General features: G+C 43.8%; 1 protein-coding gene across 4 annotated transcripts in view; it reads left to right on the plus strand.

The window, feature by feature from the left end:
- CDK14 (cyclin dependent kinase 14) overlaps nucleotides 1–14,193 on the plus strand; it is a 2,039,605-nt gene that overhangs the window by 1,638,328 nt on the left and 387,084 nt on the right. The gene's annotated exons all lie outside the window — the stretch shown is intronic.

The following is a 14,193-nucleotide window of genomic DNA, read 5'->3' on the forward strand; positions in this document are numbered from 1 at the left end:
TGGAGGAAGGCGAAGGAGAAGATGAAAGAGATGGAGCAACGGATGAAAGAGTGGATGGTGCAGATGGTATAGTGGAGAAGATGCAATAGGTTTAAATGGAAGAGACATGGGCGAAGGGCAAGAAGAGATGTGGAAGTTCATGGGGAGGGCAAGAAGTGTGCACAGATGGCAGAGGTTTTAATTAGAGGGAAAGGAGAGGCTGTATGACTTGATGGAGATACGTGAAAAGGAGGAAATGGGAAGAAGTGGTTGATAAGAAGAGGGGGGAGAACGGAGAAGATGGGAGGTTGAAGTGTTACAGAGGAGACTGAAAGATCGAGGAAGCAACATTTCCATAGTGCAGGATGAAAGAGAAGATGGTGAGAATTAGGGAAAAAGATAAGATTGGAAATGTTTTGGAAAAGGCAGATTACAGGTGGTGAAAAGAGGATTTCATGTGGAAAGAGAAAAGCAGGAGTCTTGTTAATAAGAGGAGTGACAGGTGGTATGAAATCTGATAGAGCAAAAGAGGAATATGCATGAGATGAAAGAGCGGATGGTAGCAGAGTGGATGATGAAAAAGTAGTGCAGGTGCAGGAGGTATGATGTTGGGAAAGGGCGAGACCGGAGATGAGGAAAGGAGACATAAATGGAGGATGCAGTGATTAGGAAAGTTGGGAGAATGGGTGTGAGGGAAGAAGTAGAAGTGGTGGAATAGTGAAAGGAGAAGTGGAAAATGTTGGGATGAGAGAGCAATGAAAAGGTAAGAAAGCTTGGAAGTGGGGAATAGATGAAAGTTGAGAGAAACTGCAAACCTGGTGGGAGTAGGGGTGTTGAGGAAAAAAATTTGGGAAAGCAAAGAATGTAAGTATTGAGGTGCAGTGAGAGGAGTGGGTGGCAGATTGTGACAGATTGGAGAGTGGAAAGGAAAAAGCAGACAGTGGGGAGGTAGAAGGGTGTTTGAGTGGGGATAAGAGGGATGGGCGAGATAGGACAGTGAAAATTGTTCTAAGATAAGTGTGTGAGACAAGCAAAGAAGAAAATCAAACTGAGTGAGAAAGAGAAGAAGCGTTAGTACTAGATTCATCATGCAGTTGCCCCCTACATCTTAGACTTAGACAATATTCCAGAGCACAATCCGCTGGAGGCCAAAGTGTTGCTGATACATGTGAAGCAACATCAAATTTCCCTCATATACAAATCCCTGTGGTCAACACCTTGGACTCTTTTGTTCCAATTGTGGGTGACATGGATATTCTCCCTTGGCACGCTTTAGGAAAATGACTGGCCTCTCCCCAAAAGCTGCTATAGCCTCTCAATTCCACTCCATACAATTGGAATACCTACACTGCGCCTATCTCACGAGTGCGGCTGTGGAAAGTGGGGTCAATACACTCTAAAACCTTTCTGCGATGCTCACTGTCTGGTGGTGACTTTCTTCTCAGTGTGGGGTTGTGTAGTTCTGGTACCTGTCTGTAAAGGGGTATTGTCAACCCTGGTCATTTCCAATGACCTTGCTGGCTTGATTGTGGCTAGGTTTGGTTGTTGAAGCACACAAAAGGTGTTAGGAGGCTGCTTGCTTTAAGTCTAAATACTGGCAATAGCTCGGGGTAGGACTCCAACCCATCGTTCTTTTGCTCACCATGCTACCTCAGGTTGGACCCAGCCATATGCAAATCAGTCTTGACCTTGCTCCCCATGGGTACAGTCCAGCGTGAACTGTCTAGCCAGGAACTCCCTGAACTGGAAAAACAAGCAACCCAGGACCGGTTTCACCCTAGTTGTGGGCTCATTAGCCAGATGCAGCTTGGTTCCAGTGATACAGTGAGCATGGGACTGATGTCCGGGCATACCCATGCCACTTAGGGTGGTACATGAAATGCACAAAAGGTGATGGGAGTCTGCTTGCAATAGGTCTAACTACTGGCAGTAGCTTGGGTTAACACTCCAATCCATCATTCTTTTGCTCAGCATGCCACCTCAGTTTAGACCCTGCCTTATTCAAATCAGTCTTGACCCTGCTCCTCATGGTCCAGTCCAAACTGCCAAACCTGTCCTCCCTGAACTGGAACACAAGCAACCCAGGGCCGGTTTCACCCTAGGTATGGGCTCATCAACAAGGTACAGCTTGGTTCCAGTGACAGTGAACACGGGACCCACGTCAGGGCATACCCATGCCACTTAGGGCGGGGTGTATGCCCAGACCTGAGTCCCCCTGCTCACAGGACTCGGTACCTTGAGTCCTGTATACACAGAAGAGTTATAACTTGCTGGCAATAAACATATGTCATGAATAAGTCCCAAAGAGGATTCTAGATTTCAGCAGCACGGACTTTCGTGCCATACAAGCACTAAATATTTATTCGTATAATAAATGGAATCTTTAAAGACTGATGAATAAGATGACATGCTCAGTGGGGCGGTTATTTCGCATGACGTTATGTTCTCTGCCCTTGCTGAAAGGCTCCACACAGCGCGTGCCAGTGAAGAGATAGCCTTATGTTGCATATCCTGCAGAAGGAACGAGAAATATGAAGATGCGAGTGTGTATTTCTGCAAAACTACTGCAGTGTCCGGGAAATGGAATGCATAAAACAAGAACTGTTTACTTTGGGAAGTGTTTACCTAGCCAAGCGACCGTTTCTGTCTAGAAACACACCAACAGAAGGAATGTGTGTTTCGGACGCCTGTTGCCTAGTGAGTGTGTGAAGTGGGCCGTGTTGGTCCTCGCAGTTAGCGGGCCTGTGGAGGTCAGAAGGTCAGTGCGCATGCCCGGGCCTCAGTTTTCGATCGCACCAGCGATAGAAATCAAATCACGAATGACCACCGGAGAGGCCTCTATTCCAACGCAAACACCGTTTTCCAAATTAGAACGCCAAGCACTCTTTCTATTTTCTAAGATGTTAGTGATGCGCTGATAGTTAAAGCATGCTGTCGTTTGAATGTATGCATTTTATTTAGGTTCGACGGATATTGGAATAATATCGCGTTTCATTGAGATTTTTTATTTTACTTAAAAATTTATAAACAAAAGAAGTATGTCTTTTATCTGCAAAAATAACGTTCTGGGGAGGGACTTCATGCAGTCTATAATGACAAATTCCAGTGTTCGCTCGCTGTGTGCACAGCAGCTCTGCCTGGATATCATTTTCTTGTGGAATTATGTATGCTGTCATGGGCCGCAAACACTGCTCGGTGATTACTGACAGCAAGCGAAGCGTGCTTATTGAGACCTGCCCTATCATGCATGCCAGGCGCCCGTGTGCCCGACCACTGTGAGACAAAACATGCCATTATGCCGTCGACACAAAGACATATTGTATGGAATTCCACCCAGCCACCGTGCCGAAGAGCAGAAACTAAAACCTTTTAATAAAACGCTATATCCGCCTAATGCTCTCCATTCTGGGTTAAAAATCTTCTCTTTCATTTTGACTTTCTTATTCATCTGCCTGGTAAATGACTTTTGAAAGCATACACCTGGATATTGTCGCACATGCTACCTCACTGCGCTGGCAAATTTTCTGTGACAACTAATTAGCCTTAAAGTCATCGGCACACAGATGGAAAAAGGCAGCCCTGTCGTCTTTTTTCCAATGCTTGATTTTCCATAGCCCAGCAAAAACTGCCTTCTTGCCTGTGCACACAGTGCTCCCTGCCCAGTGTAGAGTGAAGTCTGCACAAGGAAAAGGAAATGAGCAATGCATAAACGCCCACAACAAACCAACAATGAGCTGCCTGTGGTATTTGGGTGGATATGTTTGTGGTTCACTCTATAATGGCATTTCATAATGACGTATTCGCCTGTAAATGTTTTCACAAATTATGTCATTTTTCATTTATGAGGTAGAGGCTTTCGCTTTCCAACATAATTCACCTTAAATGTATAATATCGACTCTATTCTTTAAAATTAGATTAATAATTAATGCAATTATATGTGTAGTTCGCACATCATGCTGAATGTTCATCAATAAAATACTCTGCACAATCAATACCATTGTAATGCGGTACTCAGTAGTGTCCCGTCCCTGTGGGGGGGGGGGGGAGGGGGGCAGAAGAGGGGGGGGTGGACTGGTCCGGAGGAGGGAGGGAGGGTTAAGGGATAAAAAAAATAACAATACATAAAAAAGAAACCTACCTTGCCACCGTCGCCCGCCTCATTGCGCTTTTCCTGCTTCTGGGCACAGGCTCCCAGAATGCACTGCGGCCAATCATGACTCTACATTAAAGCAGAGTTTGTATTGGCATGAGCGCCGGCAACTTGCACTCCCAGGCGGACTGGGAGCCTGTGCCTGCTCTCTCTAGCCACAGCAACGCAGCTGGGGCTGGAAAGAGCTTCACTGTGCAGGAGGGTTTGGCCGCCTAAGACGGCAGGCCAAACCCTCATGCGCAGTGAAGGGAATGCCCACCACTCCCCCACCAGCAGTGTCATGCCCTGGACCAGCCCCCAGGACTCATCAGAGTCCTGCGGGAGGATCCAGTGGATTCAAATAAAACGAGAATAAATGGGTTAAAAACACATTTTTATTATTGTTTTCTTTGCTGGTGGTGGTGGGGGGCGTTGCTCCTCCGCTCACATGGAGCAGCCACCGCTATCTCTGCTATCCTGCTTTGCTGTGTTCTGCTACTCCCCCTCATGTTATATTCAAGTTCAAAAGACCTTTATTCGAATTTCATAAAATTCATAAAAGTACCACAATAAAAACATACATCTACACAGCAAAGACAAGTATAAAAATTCATAAATTGTTAAAAACTGATGCATTTCTCATAAGACAATTTTCAAGGGCTTTCCATTGTTTTGCGTACACATGTTATAATTCTCAGAAAAGTGCTAGTGCGGAAAGTTAATTCATCTGTATCCAGGGACAATAACATTGAATAAGATTCCCCTAACGAAAGGGGTCTGTGTTTTCTAAAATACAGAGTTAAAAACCAATTAATATATTTTAGATAAAATTTACAGAAGAATAGAAAGTGCAAATCATTCTATTTACTAATACCATCACATGGGCATGGATTATAATCTTTTGTATGCTGATAGCCCAGGAGAAATTACAGCAAGAATTTTATAGAGCCTGCCCTTAGCCGGAACAGCAGTGATCTCTCCCAGTTCGTCATAGGTAAGGTGAGGTATTGTGCAAGGTTACTCCTGCTTAGATCATTTTTCTGATAAATCACAACAGTTGATTTGAGTGCTTCTCTTTCCATTCGGTCTGAACTATAAAGTGCGTACAGTGCTTGTCTGACCTCGATTTTATCTTCAGGTTCAATCTTACTGGGATCGGAGAAAAGATCTTCCCTGTTCACATCGCTCAGTGTTTTTAAGACATCCGCGAGCCAGGGGATTGACATGCCATGATCACCTTTAAGACAGTCTTTTATTATATTTTGAGTTAGGGTTGCTGAGTCATTTCTCCAGATCTTTAACCAAAAGAGAGCTGGTCTAGATCTGATAAAGTCGCATACGTAGGGGAGGTTAAGTTCCTCATGGCAAATCAATTCAGAGGAAGAGATTAGGGCACCCAGGATTTTCCTACAGAATCGAGCTTCTTCACGCTGGATGCCGGGGCTTTTTCCCAATCCCCAAACCTCAGCCCCGTATGTGGCTACTGGTAGGCACTGTAACTTAAAAAATTTTAATATAGCTCTAGTGGCGCCTATTTTCTTAGGTCGGGACAAACTCAGAATAGAATTGTTGGCTTTCGAGAACTTGCTCATGGCGTGGGCCTTGTGCCCACTCCATGAGCCGTTCGCAGCGAAAACCAAACCAAGATAAGGGAATGAAGTTACAGATTCTAATTTGTCTGTCCCTATATGTATAGTATTGAGTCTGAGTTTCCTGGGGCCACATGGCATAATGAGATTTTTTAAAATTGACGCGCAGGTCTAAGCCCTCCATGTATTGGACAAAGCCTTTAACAAGTAGACGAAGGGCGTTGGGTGTTCGTCCCATCAAGACCGCGTCGTCAGCGTATAGTAAAACTGGCAATGGGAGCCCCTGGATAGTTGGTACATCACTAGTCACTTGTTTTAGGCTTTGGACAGGCCGTTAATGTAGATGATAAACAGCAGGGGTGCTAAAACGCACCCCTGTCTTACCCCTCTGCCTATTTTGATGGGTCCAGATACTTCTCCGCCCGCCCCGATCCTGACTTGTGCTTTGAGGTCGGTGTGGAGGTATGCCAGGAAATTAACAAGGGCCTCGTCCAGTCCGTAATTCAGAAGAATTGCCCATAGTTTAGATCTGTTCACTAGATCAAAAGTGGATGAGAGATCCATAAATGCAAGGTAGATAGGGGACGATCGGGAAATGCTATACTTATCGATGATCAGTTTCAGATTCAAGCATTGCTCGACAGTCCCCACCCTGCTTCTGAATCCCATCTGGCACGGGTCCAATAGGCCCGTATCTTCGGTCCACTCTACCACCCTGTTGTAAATTACTCGTCCCAACATTTTTAAGGTGTTGTCCAGAAGAGAAATCGGACGATAGTTCACTGGGTCCGATCTCTCCCCTTTCTTAAAAATTGGGACTATGATGCTAGTGGCCCAGGTGTTGGGCATGGGGACTGTGGGGAGGCTGTTAAAAACATTAAGGAGGATTGATGCCCATAGGTCTGGACTATGCTTAATTACATCTATGGATAAGCCATCAGGACCTGGCGCCTTGTTTCCAAGGCTCTCTTTGATGGCTATCACCACCTCATGAAGATCTATTTTTAGGCAGTGGAGCTGGCCACAAGGAGAGCCAGGTGTCTCTTCAGATGGGGCAGCATATATTTTAGAGAAATGGGCCTCCCAAGAGTTGCTGGTTATATTGCAACTAGTTGGGGTTAGTTGTTTGCCCATTTCACGCGTTTTTTTGACAGCTGACCAGAAAAGTCAGCTGTTTTTCAAATTAGCGCTCCGAACCAGTGACTCCTATTGTTCTGTTAGTAATGCGGCCTTCCTTTCGGCTATCTTCAATTTATAAAATTTCCTGGCTGCCTGAACCTCTGCTAAACACCTTGGTTTAGTAGTTAGTGCCCTGCGCAGCTCCCTATTTGCTAGTGAGCAGGCAGAGTCAAACCACCTAGGTTCTTTCCGCTCTTTTGGTAATGGGACTGACAAAGAAGCTTTTATTGCTGAACACAGTTTACCGAAATCATCGATTATCCTGTGGCAGTTCCCATCCATAGTTAGGCAAAAAGTAATTAAGTTAGGGTGTACCCTGATTACACTTTCTAATACGGCCCCACTATCAACTCCCCTCCATTTAAGGCGCAGGCCATCGCCTGTGGGTGTGATGTCTCTTGCCCCGTTTATTTTTTCATAAACCTTGTTGCAGCCTAGTTTTAGCGTCACATTGAGGGGATTATGGTCACCGAACGAGGTTTCTATCACTGTAGATTTTATCACACAGTCTAGTAATTGGGGTGACATGAAAATAAAATCAATTGTAGAAGAACAGTCCCGCCCTCTGAACGTAGGGGCATGGAATTCGCTGGGAGTGTGGCATATATCCATAACATTACTTAAATTGTGCTCGGTTAGGATATTAGCTAGTTCAATACCCCTGCGTTCGGCCAGGTCTGTGTGATTCCTCTCCTCAGTGCTGCAATTACTAACAGTTTTTGCATTAAAATCCCCCCCAATAAGGATCCATGTTTCCTCCCCAGTTGGAAAAACTAGTTTCAAGGTTCCGTAAAGTCTTAGAGAGTGCTTCAAAGTTTTTGTTGGGAACAAAACAAAAGTCATTGTTATAAAAGTTAATTAAATAAATCCGGGTCTTTCGCTTGAACTCTAAAATCTGAATATTCGGGTGTCCTCTTGAGAGATCTGTGATTGTACCACCGGCCAGTGTCTTAATGCCAATAAACAAGCCTCCCACTGCACGTCCGAAGTCGGGTTTGGGTGCTGTCACACTGAAACATTGATACCCTTCAATATATAGATTCTCCACGGCCCAGGTCTCCTGGAACATAATAATGTCTTTGCCATCCAGTATCTTGGTCCATTCTGGGTTTGTCAATCTTGACTCTAGTCCTGCGACATTCCAGCTAAGAATGGATAGATCACAGTGTTTGATATGTCTAATTAGTTTACTTCTAGCATTCTTAGCTGTGCTCTGCATAGGGATAGTTGAAGTCGGAGGTACAACCTCTTCTATAGTTGCAGATGTAATAATATGACTTTGTGCCAATATTTCCCGAGTTGTGATAACTGACACCGGGGGTGAATGTTCCTCAATATCGGCACTTACATCTCGACATTCATCACTACTTCCCTTTATCCCCAGTCAGTCCTGTTCTTCTAAGTTTGAGGAGGCGTATTCAAATCGGTTGTAAGTTGGAATATTATATATAGGCCTCAACTCATTATACCCAGGATTGGGATTTGCATTGGGACTGAAGTGTGGCCTCTCGCTGTAGTTATGCCGAGGCATAATGGGGAAGTGTGGATATGGCGTCGGATGTCCCATGAGTTTAGCCTGATAGCACTGGGCTTGGCCGTTCACGGGATTGAAATCTTGGTTCAGTTGGTGGGATGGCTATAGGTCCCTGATTCCAAGATTTCGCTCCTGAAATTGTGCGGCCGAATTAAACATGGGATTGGGAGCTGGGGCTAGATGTCTATAAAAATAACCCAGGGGAAGCAAGGTCGTATTAAATTCCCAGGGTGAGGGTAGTGGTGCATTAGCGAGAGTTTTTTGGGCCCATTGTGGGGACCTAAAGTTTATGACTACGCAGTCTCCCTCAAAAAATGTTCTCAGTGGACCCACCCACCCGACTCTTTGTGTTTGGATAATCTCCCTATCTCCTTCCATTGGGAAATTACAGTTAGTGGATAACCAGTGGAGAATCCTGTTATTAAGAGTTGTGTGGTTTTCCTCTTGGTCATTCTTTAGTTTAGGCACATTCACCAAAATCAACACATATGCCCCGCATTCAGGGGGAAGATTGATGCGGGTGGGCATCTTCTTCCTATAATTTGATGTGTTGGATTCAGGTTGTGCTGTGGGGCAATTTTGGGGATTGTTCTTGGGTTGATGGGTTGGGGCCCTTTTACTTTTATCAGTGTTAGGGTCCATCCTTGATACACTGGCTGTTTTGGTTCAGTTCAAATTAGGGGCCTGCTTTGGTAGTGGCTGATTTTTACTAGTGCTAGGTGTGGGCGCGGTTAGAGTTGGTTTATTCTGGCCCACTGTTTTTAAATTGGTGTTAATATTGGGACCACTATTTTTGGCCTTAGTAGAGCCTAGTGTCCCGTTATCCGCTTTATTAGTAGAAATCTGCCCTGTACCCAGTTTTGATACACGATCATCCAACACTTTCAACCTTTTATCCAGATTTAGAATTTGTTGGTTGATTGGACCTAGGAGTGTGGACAATAGTGTCTCCATCCTCCCCCAAAATGCCTCATTCCCTGATGCTGCAGTGACTTCTGTGGGTAGAGTTTTAGCTGCCATAATTTCGTCTTTTCCCTTAATCCTTTCCTGTTCTACGGGGGCAGGAGCCCTCCGATTGCGCTTGCGCCCTCCTTTAGTTCTATATGTTTTTGATGGAGACTCAGTATTTAGGTGCTTCATTTTTCTTTTAGCTTTTTGGCCCCTGGTTCGCACGGGGATGCTGTCACTTTTATCTCCCTCAGTGATTGATATATCAGAATCCACCTGTGAGTCGTTACCATTTAAACATGGGTGGTCGTTTACCAATAGTGCACAGGAATCTTGACTAATGTTTGTATCGACCCTGAGCAGGGTAGGAGTTGAATATAACCTACTACCTGGGGTAAATTATGGCACTGGGGCCGTGTCCACAATTATACAGTTCTCATTTGGATCTGTGCCTGGGAGTCCTGCATAAGAAGCAGCAAGTAAAGAGTCCGTTGAGTTATCATGATTCAGCAGAAGGGGGGGCAGGCTGGATGGGAGTGAAAAGCTCCTTTCTGTGTTCTGAATGGCATTTGCAACAACATCAATTGTTTTCTGGAGCATTTTATCAATGGCGGCGTTTTGCCCCCGCTCCACCGAGGGAGCGTCCTGTTCAAGTAGCGCCTCCGGGCTCGCTGTGGTCGGAAGTGGGAAGTGGCCGCAAAGCTCTCTGGGAGCTGTAGTCTCAAGCTGCGGGTGGAGTGCTGTAGCGGCGAGACCACAGCGTTAGGGACCCAGGAGCAACTCCGCAAGCGTCTGCCTCGCAGGTAGGAAGCCCTCCGACTGGTCTCTGTGCGTTTTGCCCCCGCTCCACCGAGGGAGCGTCCTGTTCAAGTAGCGCCTCCGGGCGCGCTGTGGCCGGAAGTGGGAAGTGGCCGCAAAGCTCCCTGGGAGCTGTAGTCTCAAGCCGTGAGGTGGAGTGCGGTAGCGGCGAGACCACAGCATTAGGGACCCAGGAGCAACTCAGCAAGCGTCTGCTTCGCAGGTAGGAAGCCCTCCGACTGGTCTCTGTGCGTTTTGTTATATTAATTTGTTCTATCGTATAGAATTTTTTTGCAGCTGCAGGCCACCTCATAGCACTGTAAGGATCCACCAACATGTCACTTGTATCGCAAATGCTTTCTCTTCAACGTGATTCCAACCATCGCAATGTACCCACTTCTGTGTTAATGTGATGTTGAAATTGGTGATGCTGTGTCACCATTTGTTGTTTAACATACACATTAATCTATACATTGTATACTCATATATAAAGTATAATTTCCACGTTAAGGTTGACCATAGTTAGTTATCTCCATGTTAAGTTAATGATAGTAAATGTAGGCCTCAGTTCAAATCACTCATGCCAACCTTGAAAATATACCTTTGGCTGCCGCTTTTCCTCTCTCCTTTCTCTCATTTCAGGAGCCAAGCTACAGTAGTTTAAGTCAATTAAATGTTGCGAGTGTGTTTTTTTTCTGTGAGAAATATTAAATGTATGCATTCCTTAGAGGGAGAGCAGTGAATTTCCATACTTGTGCTGGGACAAGCTGACCGCCATATACCATCCTATTACGATATATCTCTTGAAGGCCGCTCAGCTTTCATTGTGTGATGCCTAGGAATAAGACTCTAAATGATTCTGATTGGTCCCCTCTCCTTTAGAACCATGGGGAGTAATGCATTTTGTGACCCGCTGCCTTATTTTGCTTTTGCTCAAAGAGTTAGGCTCCTAAGCAAATCCATTCTTTCATAGCTGACCAAATATTCATTGAGTCTGACTTTAGAGGCTTTATTTTGATGACACCTTCTGCTCAATTTCCCCAACTCACTTGACTTCTTAGTTTAGCATTAGATAACTGCTCTTCATGGAAAAAGGAAACTTGCTCGATTTGGTTATGACAACTTCAAATAGTTTGTATTTACTATATTTGAATCACTTTGAATTATGGTGTCCTACACATTTACTTGATGAACTATAATGTTTAACTAATTTGTTTGATTAGAATTGATAACTCGCTAATCTGGTGATAAACATAAATGGTTTGTAAATCTACTACTCTGTCATTTTTGTGGGGCCAAATCTCTTCACTGTCATTGATATTTGTTAAATTATTGATGTTAAGCCTGATCTGGAAACGAACGGTCCATCCACTCAAGTGCAGCTTGTACTTGAGTTTGCACCAATGACGTACACGGTGACACAACCTCAAATCAGGCAAGTGTGAGTTTGTTGTGGAAGTTGGAAGCATTTTAAAATACTAACAGCAGGACATGGATTGTCATGCTATTTGTTGAATGAGTCTGAGTCTTTACTGTGGTCAAGGTTTAGGGTTGGTGGGTAATTGGTGGTGGTTGATGCCCACATTTCAACATCCAGATGGAACCTCTCGTCAACCAGCAAGGAATGGGACATTTTGCTATTAGTTTCACGGTGCAGCCTCTCTTTCCCTTCTGTCACATCCTTCATCTTGGACTCCACATCTACAAAGCACATCCATTCAGCCTTCTTGAAACTTTAGACTGACTCCCAACAGCAGATAGAAAATTCACTAACAAGCAGAGTATCTTACTGCAAATCGGTATCCAAAGGATGATGGGGATATCACACTCGATCTGAGACTATTCACTTCTTAACAGACATAGGGTGCAGTAATGAACAGTGGAAAGTTGCATCAGCTATCTTCGTCTAACGCATATAGTAGGTCCTTAATCTATAGGAGATGATTTATATCTCTCAATATTAGAACATAATTATGAGAATTTGTCTTAATACTCATTTCCATGTCTTTGGGTAGAGGGAACTAGGTTCAGACAGAAAATTAAAAAACATCAGGTTAGTAAAGAGACAAAAGCGTTTGGGAAGAAGAAACCACCTAAAGAAAAAAAACGGAAATAGGTGGCCACAGGCCCTGACAGAAAGAGCTGTCTGCACTCCTCGATGGGATTGGTCATAGTGTTGTGACTGGCACTCTTTCCACCAAATCAGGGACTCTTGAATGCACCATAATATTGACGGTCTCGCCCTCTCACTCTCTCCTGAAAAGTCCATAAATATCAAATAATAATAGTGCTGCTTATACTCGGTCCCCGACTGACACTGTCCATATCAACGAGTTGTGCACTGCGAAGGACTTGAGGACCCACAAAAAGCGACTCTAACCTCGCTAAAATATGTAAGCCGCATCAATCGTAACCTTCATTCCTCAAAATGTAACTCATTTAACAATTTGATCAACAATTGGATCAAGCTGTTTCAGCACTCCATAGTCCTCTACTTGGGCTTTCACCAAGGCATAACAAGGGGGTTGCCTATACTTTAATAGAGCAGATGCTTGTATAAACAAATGGGTTATCATAGTACCTTAAATCCAATTTTTGTTGTGTAGTGTGTTCCTACTTGCTTTACATAATAATATTACCCAGGACTGGATTATTGCAACCCCACACTGTGCTCTGTTTTATTACAAAGTGCAGTGTTTTATTAACACTATTGTCCTGTTTCTATCTCAACAAGGGTCCTCGAACCCCACACTTAACCATTATTGGTTGTTTGGAAGTGGGCCATACGCCCTGGACGGCATAAAGCTGCAATTAGAAAGGGGAATGTTTGTTGTAGCCTCAGCTCCTGCACCTCATACAATAGAATATAACACCATCATTAAACCATAACAACATTAGCTACATAAGTAAATAGTAATGGTCTCACTTCTCTCAGTAATTACAATTATTGCAGCTAAATTATGTTTACGAAGCTGTAAACATCCGTGTCAACAGCTGGACGGACTTGTCACACTTCCTTGTTTAGCTAGATGACTAGAAGAAAGGGCAACTCTGTCCTGTAGCCACCGCGCTGCTCTACACAGAAACGCCCACTTGGAAGCAGCACGTGTCTCTAACTTAAGTTTGCGAATAGAAAGGCAGCAACATTCTCCAGAATGTTAAGGGTGATGATTGCTGACGATTTTATTTTGTAGAACAACAGAACTGTATAAAAGTCATGATTTAATACTGAGCTGCTGTCCGGGCAGAATAGGACTGGATCCAGCAGCCTGCACCCATGTGATCCAGCATGTGGCTTGCCATGTAATATGTACCACATCACCCATATTCAGCCACATTGCAATATACACTCGCTATATGGCTCCATTTCATTTTCAATAATTCAAAATGTATTACAAGATTCATCTATGGCGAGTTTAAACAACCTGTGGGCATGCCCGAAATCTTAAAACATGCGCCATCATTTCTGTGGGGAATTTCTCCAGCAAAATCATTGGAGCTAAGAAATATTTTTAAGTAAATCAAAATGTTATATAATCTGAAGTCTGTTTTCAACTATTAAAATGGACAATTTTTTTTATGCAACATAGTTTAAATACAACCTTTGAGAATCTGTCATCAACATGAGTGACCCTGCCTGATCGGGTTTACCCATAAGGCTGTCTTTTATATAGAATCAGATTTATTATTATAACATTCATTTGTAAACCTGGTAGGCACATCTCTAGTGATAGCTAATTGCTTGGCATTGGTGCTTCTTTGTTTTTATCTGGTGTAGGAGTGTTTCTAGTTTTTGTTTTGTTTTTCCAAACTAAAATGTCAGTTTAAAGGTCACTTTATCTTGGCAGATTACACTACCATGTCCCTGAATCTGTGGTTTGATAATATGTGTTGTACTACTAATTAGAAATAGGTGAAATGACAAATGACCATATTGATAATATTGGATGTTTCACAATTAGTGCATTATTTAAGTTCCCTTGTTTTAAGATTGACCATTTATATAAATTTCAGTAATATAAGATATATTGTATCT

The sequence above is a fragment of the Lissotriton vulgaris genome, chromosome 10 (assembly GCF_964263255.1).
Source record: "Lissotriton vulgaris chromosome 10, aLisVul1.2, whole genome shotgun sequence".
In the NCBI taxonomy this organism is placed as follows: domain Eukaryota; kingdom Metazoa; phylum Chordata; class Amphibia; order Caudata; family Salamandridae; genus Lissotriton; species Lissotriton vulgaris.